This window comes from Anas acuta, chromosome 19 (assembly GCF_963932015.1).
Source record: "Anas acuta chromosome 19, bAnaAcu1.1, whole genome shotgun sequence".
In the NCBI taxonomy this organism is placed as follows: domain Eukaryota; kingdom Metazoa; phylum Chordata; class Aves; order Anseriformes; family Anatidae; genus Anas; species Anas acuta.
This window is the reverse complement of record NC_088997.1, coordinates 9,058,811-9,075,791: the sequence shown is the minus strand read 5'-3', so window position 1 is coordinate 9,075,791 and position 16,981 is coordinate 9,058,811. Positions and strand designations below refer to the sequence as shown.

Genomic DNA, 16,981 nt, shown 5'->3' with positions numbered 1-16,981 from the left:
AATGATCCTCATTTTAATAAAAGCCATATCCAAAAGAAAAAATATTGAAAAAATAATACTGGGAAGAGTCTAGTGCCTGGATCAGAAGTTCTGTGGCTAGAGGCTGTGACAGACTCAGAGATAGCTTTTGAGAAGGGCCCCCCTTAGCAGAGCTCGGCCTCCGAGTCAGCAGCCGGTTGACCTTCTGGGACGGAATGATTTTAATGGTATTCTGGGCTTATAATGCTATAAACCATATTGTGAATACATACATCAGTCTTGGGTAAGAAGCTTAATAATAAATTACTTAATTTTTTTTCCTTCAGCCAAAAGGCAGTCCAAGCCATAGCTTTATTTACAAAAGGTTAAACATTTCTTTAATTGGATTGCTGGCATTTAAGTGTGCAGCAGAATATCCTTCAGCAATGTCCCTTTTATTTGTGACTGGAGAAGTGCCTAGAGAAATGCCAAGGGAAGATTTCATTTTAATAAAAAAGAGAAGCTTAAGATCCCTTTGGAGGCTTATGTTACATCTCAAAACTACCATGAACTAATGAATTTAATCTAAAAGGTCCCCAACCACAGGACCGAAGAGAAATTGCAACAGTGGTGTAGCTTGACCAAGCTGACTTTCTATGCACGTTAGCAGTTGTATCTTTGTGCTTACATCCTGTAATGAATACAAACACGCACATCTGAAGATTTTAGTCATTTAAAAGATATTTTAAAATGAGAAATATGGTTGCCCTACAGCATCCTAAAGATACTTCAAAGAACCATTTGTGTCAGAGACTTACACACAAATTGAGCAAAAAGGAAAATCCACACCCCCCTTCTCCCAGGAGTCAGCACTTTGGAAAAAACATACACCAAAAACTCTACCGCCTGGAAAAAAAAAGAGCCCCTTGTTGGCTCATATTGGGGTCACGCTGAGGACCCAATTCTGCATGGTGCTGGAAACGGAGTGCACTCAGCCCTCCTAGGCTGAGTTATTATCTCACAGTTGTTACATGCACAGTATGGAAGTCTCCTGGGAGAGTGGCTAATGTACACTTTGCTTCCCTAGAAAGCAGGGCGGGAATTTATGAGGAAAGAAAATAGGGCCTATAAATTACACAAAGGACCTTTAAATGAAGGTACAGGTTTCATTACTGGAGCATGTTACTGGATGGTCAAAATTAAAAACAGCTTCTAAAAAGTGGATTGCATTTAACGTTCCATTTGGGAGAAAAGAAAAAGAGAAACAATTTCAAACACAGGCCTGATTAACTGGGCAAGTTATGAAGTATGATGCCAAGTTTGCATTGACACACTAAGTGACCAGCATGTAAGTTATCATCCATCAGGTACCTCTACTTTAACATCTCATTTTGCTTTCTGAAATGTGGTAATTCAAACATTGCTTTAATGCTACTGATGCATCTAGGAGACAGAATTTCCCTGGAACATACTTTACTAATGCCTGAGAAAGTGTGAGCCTGTAATCCTCGTACAATGGTTAAGCTCCAGTATGCTGCAGCTGCAGAGGCATAAGAGAGCTGGGGAACCGCTGCAGAATGTGGGCAGTGAACACCTTACCTCAAGGCAGGATTTCCCAACTCTACCAGCACAGAGTACCGCAGCCAGACCTCCCCACCTACAAACCATCCCAGAGTTTTGCCCTCACCAAACCTCTAAACCCATCACAGCCACGGTGCAAGGCAAGGCTCTCCAGAGATAAGGTTTTGCCCCTTACTGTACCTAGAGCCTGAAGCATTTAAACAAAGAATTACGATTTCAGGCATGCTGGCTCCTCTCTCACAAGATACCCACGCTCCCAGAAACACCAAACAACCCAGGAGAAACTCACCTATCTCAGGAATTTCCAATGCTGCTTTACTGTTTTAAGTCACAACTGCCAGAGTTTAGATCTGACGCTCCCATTTCACGGAGAAGTGAGCGTTATGCCTTTGTGGTGCTACAGAAAAGATGGAGAAAGAACAATGAATACTCTTAACAACCTGCAAACCAGATGGCAAATCGAAACAATCCACAGTCGCATCATACCAATAGTTTGATTTACTGTTTAATACAGTTTTTAGAAATTTGCAGTTGGAAACCTTGAACTTTCCAACTCTATTATACTCAAAGAGTAGAAGTCTCAAGTCACAAAATCAAGACACGAGTTTACTGCTACATAGACCTACAAATAGAGCTGGTGACAACCAGGCCTTATTGGAATAGAGGAATCCACATTCAAAGAAAACATTTCAGGTTCTTGCTTGCATTCCATCACACTGTTACTTGAAAAGTTATCTAAAGAAAGAAAAAAATAATAATAATTTATAAAATTTTGAAATGGCATTTCACTCCAAAATGTTTTTAACCATGGCTACAATCCTTTTATCTACTAAATCTACTAAAGACAAAAATAAAATATTGCATTTAAGGTTAGCCAAAGCATTCTTCCAGCTTCAAGAAAAAAAACAACTTCTTCCTTAATTATTTCGTTTTTCTCAATCATCCTAAAACAACCTTTCTGGTTTGATCTGAAACGAGAGCAAAACTTCAACAAGTCACTTACCTGCATGGGGTTTCTTCTCCCGGGAGAAGAAACCCTGTAATCACCTCCAAGGCCCAGAAGTGGTAGCTTCCTTCTTGTGGGACAAAGTCCTGAGAAAAAATCCTGGAAACATCAGCCTCAACTTCTTCTATTCTGAAGTCACATATTTGTCCTTTGAGTTGTGATTCTTTGACTCTACTCACCACTCTCTGTACTGGATTTTTACATTTAATGAGGTTGCAGGCTGCTGCTTTTCACTATTATCCTTAATCAAGTTTTATTGATTACTGGGACACAGCATCAATAGAAAGAACATTACAAACAAATGGAAAAGCTGCCCAGAAGCTACTGGTATGCTTTTTGTGTTCTAGCAAAAAAACAGCTGATGTTAAAAACAAATAAATAAATACTAATAATGTCATTGCCTCTACCATTCAATCCAGCGTACTCTGTTGCTGTGCACTCCCTGCAGGATACTCTGATGATCCTGGACTACTCTGTAACCCTGTAATCCTGACACTCCCTTGATGAAAATCTGGTTGATGGGCAGAGGCTGAAGGTGCAGGTATGCAGATGCTGAGGAAGAGCTTGAGGCAGGAGGATCACTCATAGTCAGTTTGATGTGGGCAGGTAAAAATCTTGCAATCTTACACAGGCTCTCTTCCTCTCAGATAGGAGGAAGGCTACAGAAGGCTGAAAGGATGGTGAAACACAAAGATTATTTATTTTGCAGTTATCTATAACTAATTAATCGTATTGGAGTTAATGGCATGGAAATCACCTAGGCCAGGTACTACCAGAGGTAATACACCTGCAGAAAATTAACAAATCAGAAAAAGTGACCAGTCATTCTCATTACAGGGGATTAAATTAAAATGTATTTAATATTCTACAATAAAATCCAAGGCTAGAAATTAAATCAGCTAAATTTTAAGCCCCTCATGAACAGCAGCATATGTACTATCAAGGTACATTAGAACATTAAATAATAGAATTGTGGAATTTATGATATGCAATATAGCTGTGCCCGAGGGACTGAGCTAATTAAAAAAAAAAATCTCTGCCAGTTCTTAAACATCCATTATTATTTAGAATGAAAGCAGGGTGACAGCAGTGACCCATACTGACACGTGCATTTCCATGAAGAGTATTTGAGAAAAGAAATTAGTTTGTGAGCCAGGATCCCATTAAACACTGCAACCCATTGAGATACAGGCTGTACCTCACATCATCACATCATTCTTCAAACTCATCCCATTCTTTTCTAGGCATAAGTTGCAATTTCCCAAGAAAGTTGAAAGGAACCAGAAAGTTACTGCTGTTCTACCCCTTCTGGCTCTTCTCGTCATTGTTACAGATGATTTCGTCATGGGATTCAGCATACCTTGTGAAAACATCCCTCAAAGAAAGCATGCTGGAGCTCTTGATTTCTTTATCTTGAAATTCCCAACTGCACTGCGTAAGATTAATGACTAAATGTTTTCCATGAAGAACAAACACGTAACAAAGGGTTGTCTGCACAGGGTGGAAAAAACCTTCCTTAATTTCGTGTAATTTATGTCTCTGCTACGCCATGAAGGAAATGGATCTCTCCCCATGCACCTAAGTGGAGCTACATGGGCAATTAATAGTCAACAAAAGGAAAACCTAACTCAAAATTTTGCCTTCATGCAATTACAATTATCTGAAAGGCATAATCGCATTAATGCAGCTCGTAATGGCCATCATTTGCAGGAGATAAAGTAGCCAGGTTTAAACAGATAAACCAACTCTACCACTAACTTAACTGCATGTTAAATGCATCAAAATCTGGGTGATTATTGTGATTATTTCACTCACCCCTGCCCCCACTTTTAAGCTTCTGGTCAACTGTCCTGAAGAAAAGAAAAAACATTCATTCAGTATCGCTTGCAGACGTGATATCCTGCATCCTTCCTGTAACGCCGCTGTGATGTGATGTGAGGATGTTATCCAAGGAGACACGCGGGTGAAGAGGAACTGGCTGCCAGCACTGGTATTCCCACACTTCAAACAGCTGCTTACACGGACACATGTCCAGCCCAGCCTGAAAACACACGGTGCAAAAAGCACGCTGGAGGAGCCCCAGCAACCCAGAGCCCCCTGCCACTACACACCTGGCATGGAAAGAGCAACCAGTGCTGAGCCCTGGGTACGCAGCGCAGCCCGGCTAGGTGCCTCATCCAGGTCCCTCGCAGCATAAGCCTGCAGACACACTCTGGTTACACACATGGGCTCGGAGAAGGCAGCAGATCACATGTGGTTTGAGGAAAGGTTTGAAGAAAACTGCATTGCAGTGATTGTTTTTTGGAGGTTTTACATATCCTTGGACATCTGATAGTTAAGGAGTACCCAGCACCGCAAGCAAAAGCATCTCGTTCACAGCTTTGTGTTCCCTGGTACCACGGGTCCTGATCCTTTCCTGGGGCTCCCCAGTGCTTCTGCAGTGGAAGTGATGAGTCCAAGACTTATTAAATGAGGGCCATTTCCTAGCTGTCCACTACGAGAGACAGCAAAGCAGATGCCTTGTCAGGCACAGACTACGGATGTTTTCCAGCTGGTGCCACTCATGCTCAGCACTACATTACTTCGTTCCATTTCTCTGCCCTTGTTACTCCTTGTTCAGAGAAGGTGGGATGGAAGTTCCCGGATCTTCAACCTGTCATTTGGTGACACAGCTGCAATGCTCACATGCCTATCTTCTGGCTTGCAGTTTTCCCCCTGCCCCCACTTTGTTTTCCCTACAACATACATGTATGAGGAGCTTCCTCTTGAATTTGCTTTATTTTATGTGTGCATTAATTGCTAAATTACTATGTGTCATATCCTTTCAACTGCTCATGAATGTCTTTGTAAGTATGATATTTTATGGCAATTTAACTGTGGAGATTACAAATAAAATTATCAGCTGAAAACAGAATGATTAGTAAGCCAAGATAAATGCTGTAAATTAATCATCATTTTATACATCACACTACGGTTTTACATTTTCACATTAATATAACAGACACAAGTTGCTGAGGTGAAGAGAGTTACAATTTTAACTACACCAAATACCAGTACTTAAACACCAAAAAAACACACTTTGGAAATTTTTAACTAACCTTTCAGTCACACACACCTTTGCAGAACAGTATCTGTTTTTTAGCAGATACTTACCCAATTGCCACACAATGGTTATTCTGTCGTTTTCTTTGACTGTTCAGCTGATGTTGAGGAGCATACAAATAGCACCACAGCCACTGCTTCCTTTAGTTAGATTTGAAAGAACAAAATTCAGTTGTCTGCAAGTCATGGTGGGGCAGGACACGCTGTTCTTTCCAAGTTTATGCAGCATTTGACACAAGGGACAGGTCCTCGTTTATTAGAAGACTTCCGGATGCTCAGGGAACATCTTCTGCAAAATAACAGAGAGAAACCTTTTCATATGAAAACTAACAGATGTGTACCCTGACACCCTCTAACATGAAACACACACACAAACATATTCCTCCTATGTCCAAACGCAGAAGCACACGCTCCCCCATTTTAAATTACACAGCATTGGCTCAGCTAGACAGAAAATGTGCGTGGTTACTCCAGACAAAGATTAATCTCTCTTTGATATATTCAATACTTCACATGCTCCACATTATCTGGTGAGTATATATGCCTTGCCTTCAAGAACGTGATGTACTATGCCATACATCATCGTCTAATTTATTGAGTGCACCTCTGCAGCACGCACTGTACATCGCTGCCCAGGGTCAGGATCACACGCCAATCTTCAGCCTCGCTTTTCCCAGCCCCAGGACTCTGCCGCATGCCAATACTGCCGTGGTCTGTGCAGCAAGCCGTGTGCTCACAGCTCAGCTGCACCCTACGCTGCTTTTGTCAGAGCAGGTGCATATTGAGCCTGAAAATCCAGAAGTAGTAGGAAAGGTGGCACCCCAGCAGGAGGCCATGGAACAAGGAAAGCACCTGGATCCACAGGCTCACACACTGGCAGCCAGACAGAGGTTCTCCTGGCTCCATTTTACAGAATGGAAATCCAGCTGGGGCAGTTGAGGTTTCCATTTGCCACATTTACCTCCCTGCAGCCCAGCTGTTTCGTAAATGAAGCTGAGACAGAAAGATGATCCTGACTCACCCAAATCAGGTTCAGCTTCAGAGAGATTTCCATGGACATGCAGCAGGACGTGCTCCTCGTTCCTACACCAGGCCCTCTCCAGACACCCGCTGTGCCCAGCAGCAACCAGTACTGGAGCTGCCGGCCAAGAGGTGCCCACAGCCTATGTGGGTACGAATGGCAGAAAGAAGAAAGGATCAGACAGAAATGCAAATGTCTTCTAAGTGCATTAGTTCAGTTTGTTATATTAAAGACATGGGGCTACGGAAGGGAAACAGCCTGGAGAGAACTTGCAGTTCTTTGTTACAACCACACACCAACTTGCTTCTTGTCAGATAATGGTCAGAACGCTCCCTCCTCTGCTGTGATTACCAAGACTACCTAACCCCACTTATTTCTCTTTCTTTGGTGTACATATAAGAATTGTCATCTACAGCTGAACTTAAATGGAAGCATGCTGCATAAATATTGATACTTGCTGTGATTAATATTGCTATTTACATTAGCGATGAATTGGGTTCACATAAAAATAATTAGCACAGCATGCCTGGGTATTATTTGCTCCTAATTATATCACAGTTCATTTCACCAACAGCAATGTGTCACCAAGTCAATAACAACCAATGATTAATACACAGAATGCATTACCTTAAAATAATACCTCGTGTAACTCCCTGCGTTACGATGAAATACTGTTGGGAAGCCCCTGGGTAATTGCTTCAGGTGAGTTCCTGGCTGGAGTTACTGACACTAACGTAAATTGTAAACGCAGGTTTAAAAAAGGTGTTACTGGGCTTTTGCTTGTTCATTTTCTTGCTTTTGCTCTTTTTCCCATTATTTACTTTCACGTTGAGAGTCAAGGGTGACTGGGGGCACCAAAGGTCGGCACAACCTTTCTGCAACGTGTGACTCCATCAGTCCCACCGCTGCCCCCAGGAGCAAGGCACAGTGGTTCAGGTGCTCCCCCTCAAGGAGCAAGCAGAGCTCCCTCACCTTCAGCCTGAGAGCTCCTGACGCACTCTTAGCAAACACCTCTCAGAACAGACGGACTCAGGCAATTACGTCCCAATCACACCACCCAGGCAGCAGCATAAATATAACAAACATGTAATAAACCCAGCCAACAAAATCATCCCCAGGGTCCGCCTCCTACATCTGCCCAGCCTCACTCATCTCCCAACTCCCCTGAGCAAGTCATTTAACCACTCTCTTTGCCATCTGGAAAGCTGGGACACTGCTGCTGCTGCAGCACTCACGGGCTATCAGGAGACTTTGTTTACCGGGTTTGTGAAGAAAACTGAGATTTTGGGATGAAATGAGTTGTCGTGGGCTCCATTCTGCAAGATGCTGGCTCTGGCCTGCATCCAGCAAAGCACTTAAGCACGCGGTTATCCCTTTATAAAAGTACAGCAAATTTTCTCTGATACAGTTAGTAGAAAAGATATCTAAAGGAGCTTAAAAAATAGCTTAGAGGCCATAAGACACCCTAATACAAGGGCAGACTCCAAGGCACAAGCTTTATGTTGTTCTCAAGAGCAGCCTTCCCACTTTGGGCTCTGATGGCACCTGCGGCATTTGAACAGATGAGAGCGGCCACGTGTCACAGCTGGAATCAAAAACTTTGAAAGATGCAGATCCACAAATCATTTTAAGACAGCAAATACAAACTTCTCTTTGCTCATCACTTACTGCTTAAGACAAACTTGGATGTAAGTTAATACTTCTTGCCAATATCTGTCAAACATCCAGCCAGCTAACGAATACTAAATATCCCCCTGTATATTGCATGCCCATAAATCAGCCCAGCCAGCATTAACATACTGAGCATCTTTACGGTGTGCTACTGCCCCCATGTGTAATAAACATTTCTAACACTAATCCTAGAACTGAAAAGCACCAGCCTGATTTTCATTAGCACAGAGCTAGCGGAGTATCATGGATAAAATATCGTGGTTCCCTGCAGCCAGAAAGCAAAATAAAAATCAGGTGACTACGGTACTGCAGGGATATCTGACTTTTTCTTAACCTGTCAATGACAGTGCAGCACTGTCCCTTCTCATTTATTCAACAACTTCATTGACAGACTTTTGTAACAGTCTTGATGAAGCACAGAAAACAGCATGTTGAGACACTGGAAGTGAGCTTTTTCAAGACAGTTCAACTATTATTTAGGTATAAAACCAAATAATCAGAATTTGAAAGTTTTCAGCAGGGTAACTCAGGTGCTTTTGAAAAGTTATCTGAAAGTGTTACCCTCAACACTTAATGAAAGCCTTTTCTCTTTGGAAAAAATGAGATTTTCAACAGGCTGCTGAGCACCCTGCAGAGCCTGGCAGAGTTCAAGAAACATCTCAGTGCTGGGTGCAAACACCCAATGGGAGGGAAAACACACACCTCGTCACAGAAATGGCAGAAACTCCCCAGTCTGATCAACCTCTGTGCATCAAAGGCTTCTCCCTCAGCGGAAAACAAATGCAGTTTCCTGTCCTGGCACACCTTTCAGTAACTGCTCATCCAGTGATCTCCATCTGCAAAAAAAATGACCAGGCCGATCATTTCAGTTTTATTTCAAGTAAAACCAATACTTCTAGCCTTCTTGTCTTAAATGCTGAGAACAATGTTAAGTAACAACAAAGAAACTCACTTTGTCATTTTGCCAATATTGGTATCAAGCATTTTGAAATTACTAAAAAAAATAATAATCCACTACCTTCTCTTGCATCGAGACCCAGTTTTATAATCAGCATTTTTTGATTAAAAACAACATAATGGCAACAATTCTCAACAGCTGTACTTAGTACCTCGAGAAACGAGCTACTCAGCAAGTACTTCATTTAATTTATGAAAAGAAAGATGAAGAGGATAAAATTTGCTTCTCTTACTTTCTAAGCACATATTCCCTCACCCAAGGTAAATGAAAGCAGGGCCCCTGCTCCCTCGCCTGCCCCAGCTCCTCTGCCAACGCTGTACGCAGAGGGCCTGTCCCCAGCACCGGCCTTGCACACCCAAGGGCAAAGGGGACAGGACGCGTCTCTTTTTCCAAGCCCTATGGCTCCCACTCCCACAAACCATCTCCCAGGTGCGGCCCCATTTTCAACACAGCTTTAATGAGCTGGGAAACAAGTGCAGCAGCTGCCCTCTTCCCCCGTTATCCCAGGATTGAAGAGCATGAGCTGCCACCCCCGGAGCTGCAGCTCTCTGCTGGCCCTGTAACTGCCTGACCACACTCACCCCATCAGCCAAGGCAGTCCCGGCATGCCAGGGCCACTGTCTGACAAGCCCAAATGTCCCCAACTTTTCTCAGGACACAGGATGACCCAGTTCTTATTCCCACATCACAGGAACTTGCCTTTTTTTTCCAGCAGAAGATGGGGAGCTAGGTGTCCCCTGTTTGCACGTGAGATCCTTTTCTGAAAGGCCTCAGACCACTTGCCCTATTTGCAGGCCAGCCCGTGGACAACCCCCACTCCTGCAGCACCACGGCCTCGCATCCCTGGTTCAGGGCAGAGGGGAAGGCCTTGAACAGCCCCTGAGTGGCCCCTGCCAGCACTCTGAGCGAGCCCCGAGCTGGCCCTCTGGAAATCCCCTAACAGCCACAAGATCTGAAGTTCCCACTGTTCCAATTTATGCTGCAGCTTTTTCTGCAGGACAAGGCAGAGCCCAAGCCCCGTCGAGGCCGCACCAGCCGTGACCGTGCCTCTCGCTGCACCCTCCGGGCGGAGCTGACCCACGACGGAGCAGGGGAAGCTGCCCCCAGCCTCACACCTCCAGATGCCCCTGCCAAGGGTGTGCAAGACACAGAAGCAGACGTGTTTTAAAACTTCAGGGCAGAATTTCATCTTCTGGCAAGCTTCTATGTTCGCTAGGTAGCATCTCGGATGGCAGCGGGCTTCTCTGCGCCCCTTCCAACTAGAAGCAGTGTTCCTCTGCAGTTCCACTTCACTCACCCTTATTTTTCAAGATGAATTAACCCTTTGGTCTCACGATTAATTTCCCAATGCAAAGTACATGCTGAGAGAGTCAAAGAGGCAGTGAAGCCCCACACACCTGCCAGAGGGAAGGAGCCCCGGGACAAGGCCAGCGGGATCACTGCTCAGAGCTTAGGGGCGTTCGGCCCGGTGCCCCTACGGCACAGAGACGCACGCAGCAGGACAGGCAGATGATCTATGGCTGCCCACAGAACTTTATTAACACATTCAGGTTTACAAAAATATGCAGCCTAAGCTTTTTCAGCTTTTTTCTTTTTTTTTTCTTTTTTTAAAGAAGATATTTTCCACTAACTAAACCGATTTTTAAGTACGGAGCAGTCATTTGCCAGGTTTTCAAAGCCATCTGTTTTCAAAGCTTACCTTCCTTGTTGTTTACCACAGGCTGTCTATCTGTTTTAACAACCTCCACTGGGATTTCACATACCTCATTATGCAAAATCACTACTTATGCATTCACTCCAGCACTTGTCTAACTAATCTGCACTCATAACACCTTCCGTGGAAGATGCAGCATTCCTCTTCAGAGGCTGCAGATCAAAAACAATAGTAGCTGGTGTCATAGCAAGACAAAACACAGCCTCCTGTGTATTACTGTTGTGATACAGGCCTAATCCAAGACTGCTCGGAGCTGCTAAAATATAATAAAAAAATACCCTATCACAAGAGATTTTGTATCATATGCAAGATAAAAAGCATCTATTTTTAATGCTGGGACTTATGCTCGTTTTCGTCAAGAGGACTCTCAGTATTTTGGGCTCCCGGGCTCGTCCCCGGCAATCTGACGAGCACCCTGACCCTCCTCTGAAGTTCCTCGCGGCCTCCTGTTAGGTTCATCCCAGGCACTACACTTTTCTTGCCAGTTTTCCAGCTGCAGCAGGCAGCCCGAGCAGCTGACGGAGCTGGAGCTGCTGTTCAGAGCCTCCCTCTGCCTCCGCTCCACCTCCCCGCAGGTCCCCGCCGTACGCCGCGGATCATCGACAGCGCCAGACCCGCGAACTGCTCCGGTCTGTCGTGTCGAGGCCTGCTTGGGGACCCTTTAACCACACATCATTGATACAATCCATCACGTTAAGAGCTTGCTGGGGGATGCTTTAATTCACGGATTATTAACACAATAGACTGTAACGTCTGGTACCATTACGGCCGGCTGTGTCACAGAACATCCTCAGGTAGGTTAAAAAACAAAGAAAAATAAATTCTGCTAGCAGGAGATCCACTGTATATAGGGTTCTCCAAATAATGAAAAGAATCAGAATTTATTAAGATCTTTTTTTGCGTAAGAGATTCAAGCATGAGTTCATCCTCCTTGGAAAATCGTGCTACTATCTCTGTTTGTCTGTATATTGTAAAATTTGAGAGCTAAACATGAAAGTAAAACTTGCTGTTCTTAGATCTTTAAAACATTACAGCTGCAATGACACTGCTGTGCTAAGATTTAACACTAAAATTCCAAAAAGACAAAGTGACTTTAAATTATGTTTATTTTACATCGGGGAGCAAGGGAACTCCTGTTGAGCAAAGCACAAGAGACTGAAGTAACAGAAAGAAGTGGAATTTCATGGTTATGATTTCCTAGAAAAAAATGTAATACGTCGGTCCTATAAAAGGCTTTTCATCTATGAAACTGAAAGCATTTTCTGAGTGAGGTAAGCATCATATCACTATCCCATTTCACACATGAGAAAACAGAGATTAGAAATAAAGGGGGGGACGTTTCCAAAACGCACGCATCCAGCTCTGGATGTGCCTGTACCACGTGCAGATGTCACGGCCCTCCACCCCACGTCCTACCCCTGCATGCTACTGCTCCCCAGGATCCATCAGCCTCACCCTTGGCTACAGAAAACCCCCAGAAAGATCTCCAGGCCCCCCTGACAGAGGGGTCAGCCTACCAGAGCCTGCCCTGAGCAGGGCGTGAGGGCGCATCTTTGGCCGCTCGGCCTCTCCTGCCTCCCTGCCAAGCAGGCAGCGCTACGCTGCCAGCCCACTGCAAAATGACTGGCCCCTAAAACACTGCCCCAAATTGGGCAGGATATTCTTCCCTTGCCCAACTGAATCAGTTCCATAATTGTATCTGTCCAACACAGCCAGCGCCTCCAAGCACTCAGTGGGACCCCTTCTTGTGCACGGCACAGCCCAGCAGCACGCTCCAGGATGTGGAGCGGGGTCTCCAGGTGGGAGCCTCGCTGCACCGGGGGGCACAGGGCACGTGGGGGGCACAGGACACAAGAGCAGAAGTCGCCTGCTTAGACAGCCCCGGCAGCCAAGCTGGGGTAGGAAACCAGAGCTTGCTGGAGGGGGTTCTACCAGGCGGTTTGGGAACTGGCTGTGATTTCACCTAAAACTGCATCCAGCAGGGCCCAGGCAGCGTCACCACAAATCTGCCAACGTCTCGTGTCAGCCTTGGTCCCCCTGAAATCAGAATGGTTTTTATTGCTCATGGAGTGAGGTTCCAGGAGAGAATTACCTGTAACATCCATGCCCGTATCTTCTGCCATAAGCAGAACAAGCCCAGAACCAGGGCGTGCATTTCATTGTGTCTTTCTCTTGCTTTGACTCAAAATGGAAATCATCCCATTCCCTCACTGTTGCAAACCATTCTGTGGTTAAACGTGCTTTTACATATAACGCCCGTTATATCTGGAGAGATTTAACATATACAGCAGCATTAGTGTTTTTAGTTTCTATGCAAGAAAAAAGCTTCACTTAAACCTCTTGTTTGGAAACACTAATTAAGTTTGTATACGCTGCATTATCCATCTCCATTATATCATAAACTGCTGTTTCTCTTTACTTGCTTTACCTGGCTGGTCTATTGTTACCAACAGTGCCAATTCAAGCGGTATTTGCGTTTTGCTCAGTGAGCACCTATTTTCTGTTGGCTGATATAACTCTGCCAGCACAGATGTTCCAGGTAAGCGCGCTAAATACCTGACCTGCCTCGTACACTACTTCTGAAACACATCGGGCTCATCAGTATGGCTGAACACTGGCGTGTCCCATTGTCAGGAGACTGCAGGTATGGATTAGGATTGCATCTGTGTAGGCACTGGATAAATATGGAATAATGAGCAGGTTTTGCACCACGTTGTTCAAATGATTTATATAAATGCCAGCTACAAATAGGATCAGATTAACTTTCAGCTCCGGTGAATACTAGTTTCATTGGAACCAAATCCTCTGCTTCTAGAGAGGCTGCTGGAAATAGCAGGCTAGCTATCCAAGAAGCGTTACGATTACAATACTTAAGAACAGTGGTTGGGTGGCCCTAAGGCAAAACCCCATCAGTTTAGATTACAGGTCAGATAGCTCGCACAGACCTGTTAAATGTTTGTATTTAAACTAATACACTCCCATCAGGAGCGGTTCTATTCTTCACCGCACAGCTGGTTTTCCAAACAGCACAGAGCGCAGCACCACTGTTCTTAAATATCCCCTTTCAGCTCACTCATGATGTAATTTAGCAAACTGCTACAACGGGGATCAGAACTGCATTAAACAAACACAACAGAAGTCAAGCTGCTGGAGACAAACACATAAAATAAACATTGTACTAAAAAAACAAAGCACGGGGTATGGGGGCCTGAGCTCCGTGCTGGGCGAGCAGTGGGACAGCCCCGCGTGGCAGGGAAGGCACGGACACCCCACACACTCCTGATACAGAGGCCGGGGCAGCTCCTTAGGGCTCTGATGGAGATGGAGAGCACACTGCATTCAGCAACGGGCATGGGAAGCTTTACCCAAGGGGCAGCGACCCCTCCTCGGACAGCTGGTTGAACACTGGAGATGGTGCAACACGGCCTGGGTGCACTGCACGCCCTATTGCTCGCCTTCGCATCAGGTCGAATCCTGCTTCTCCCCTGTCTCAGGAACACTTTTGCTTAAGGCAGGAGCAACGATAACCAAGTTAGGTGCTGGTCAGCAAAACAGGGCTGCCAGAACCTACCCGTTTTGATCATGAGGTGGCCAGAGGAAGGAGGACCGTCTCACAAAGATACCGTTGGCACTACAGCAATAAGCAGCTGCTGGTTTTGTTTTTTAAGAGTTTGATTCCTGACAACCCCTACTGAATGAGCACTCGCTCCCCATTTCCTCTGACCTCTGAAGCATTCCTCACTCCAGTAGTTAAGCAGCACACTAAAACCAAGCATCAACAGGTCCCAACTACAGCACAGAAGATGGATACAAGTATCTAGCCTTTTGCTTCTAGTGGACCTCGAGGTTAGCATGACTTTTTCTATTTCATCACCGTTTTTCAGAGTTTAAATTCTTTAGGAAGGGAACCTTCTAAATTCCTTCTCCAAGTCTGCACAGCGTGAGGTTAGATAGGTGGCTCTTGGCTGCTGCAGAGATAAGCAGAGACACAGGGACTGCTTAGAAAATATGGCCAAAGCCCAAGTGCAGAGTACACAAGAGGTATGTAATACACACTCATAAATGAGAACATCCTTCCCTGCAGTTTTTAACCATTTCCAAGCAGGGTAATCTTCAGTACACTAGTTTTAATATCTTCAGTAAATGATACAGTGGTAAAGCTGAAGCTATAAAAGAGTAACAGAGTGAAGTCCAAGAGTTACGATTACTGATGAACTTTACAACCAAGTCTAACAGCAACTTCTGGGGAGAAATCAGGTAAAAAATTTTGCTCATCTATGGTTTGATCTTTGGGGTCCTTCTGGCCCCCAGGATCACAAGGACTAATACTAACAGCCTCACAGGCCTGCTCCATACATCCCTGTACTCAGCCAGAAGAGCTTCCACCACCATTTGCAAATGCAGAAACCACCACGATGATGCTCTGCTCTATAGACCCCATCTACAAAAGCATCTCAGCTGTAGGCATCTGCAAAGCACAGGAGATAGGGAAGATCTCAGAAGCCTTAAGACTCATTGGGAACTTAGGTCCTCATCAACATCAGGAAGATTTGTGCTCTCAAGTCAGGTATCCTGCTTCAGTTACAGCCCTCGAGGGGCAGCTCTGCCCCCAAAGGGCTGCCAAAGCCAACCTGGGCGATTCGACGTGAGCTGGAGCAGCCCTGCTATTTCCTCTGTTCCACCTCCCTGAAGTTCAGGGCTAGCTTTTTGAAATCGCAAAGATCTACATCCAAAAGCTTAAAATCCAATCCAGATCTCCTAATGTAATATTTCGTAATATACTACTGAAAGATTTGGCATTCATCGATCTTCATTCACTGGAGTAGTCTAAAACCAGAAAAAGCGCTCCCCGGTTTCTCTTTGCAAAGTGGGATGACAAAATCTAAAGGCTCCTGGACTCCCAGCATTGGTCAGCTCACAGAGATGAGACAGCAGCACTACTGCAAGTGTTTGGGATTCACTGGACAAACCATGCAGCAAAGGTTGGATGTGTTTATTTTTAGTACCAGTCAACACAGTGCTTCCCTAACAGCCTCAGAGCCTGCTGGTGTCAGAAACCTGCCACCAAACCGAACTGTGACGTGTCCATATCTAAATCCTGACCTCACAGGAATCTGCTAGACAGGTGTGAGTTTAAATTAATGGTTTTGCCCTGGTTTACTTCTAGAAATGAGTGGTCTGAAACTGCCAGCATTAATGTGATGCTTTACTGTGCAGTTTAAATTTGGATTTTGCAGCAAAGCTGCAGATAATGTAATTGACTCCTTTTATAGCTTCTCAGCTACAACATCAATATTAGAAGAGGAAATGTCATTGCTAATTTAACTTAATTTTTAAAGAACACGTTTCTCTAACTTTAGGTATGTAATATCTTTTTATTTTAATTTAAAAACATCTCTTTTCAATGATAAAGTAGGCTAATATGAAAGCCAATATTCAGTTAACCGATAATTTCAAAGTAAACAAGCCCTTTCTGCATAAATGGAGGCCATCAGTCAGCTTTGGTCTAATCTTCTGAACTCACAAATATTACCCCAGAAAGGAAGTAATTAGAAAATATTTTATGCAGATTTGAATAGGGGTCTTTGTGCAGGCAAAGAGTGAGACAGTTGCTGTCACCACGAGCCATGCTACCAGAACATGTTGTTCTTTTGATTTCAGAGACTCCGGGCATATTTATGATTTTAAAAAAAAAAAGCCAACCCTGGGATTGGAAGCTACATGTTAGCTGACTTCAATTAAAATATTTAAGGTTGGCTTTTAAATCACGCTAGCAGCTTGGGCTCAAATTCCTTGTTTCTAAGGTTCTGGTCCCATGCGGATATGTAATGCACCGTGATAAAGAACAGGAAAGCAAAATCGGAACATATGTGATTTAAAAGGCACACTGCAACCATTTTAAAACCAATTATCTCTCCTCAAAATACTAAAGAAGGGAGAAAACCACCCACTCTAAAGCTTAGCTGGACT

The 16,981-nt window shown here is 44.3% G+C and overlaps 1 long non-coding RNA gene across 2 annotated transcripts in view; it reads right to left on the bottom strand.

Moving 5' to 3' along the window:
- The window catches only part of LOC137842247 (uncharacterized), a 46,968-nt gene that overhangs the window by 19,433 nt on the left and 10,554 nt on the right, over positions 1–16,981 (bottom strand). For both annotated transcript variants that reach the window (XR_011088977.1, XR_011088978.1), the window contains 5 exons: positions 9,042–9,175; positions 6,669–6,810; positions 4,361–5,936; positions 2,166–2,274; positions 1,829–1,936 (listed from right to left, as the gene is read on the bottom strand). This is a non-coding gene — a long non-coding RNA (uncharacterized lncRNA). The remainder of the gene's footprint in view (positions 1–1,828; positions 1,937–2,165; positions 2,275–4,360; positions 5,937–6,668; positions 6,811–9,041; positions 9,176–16,981) is intronic.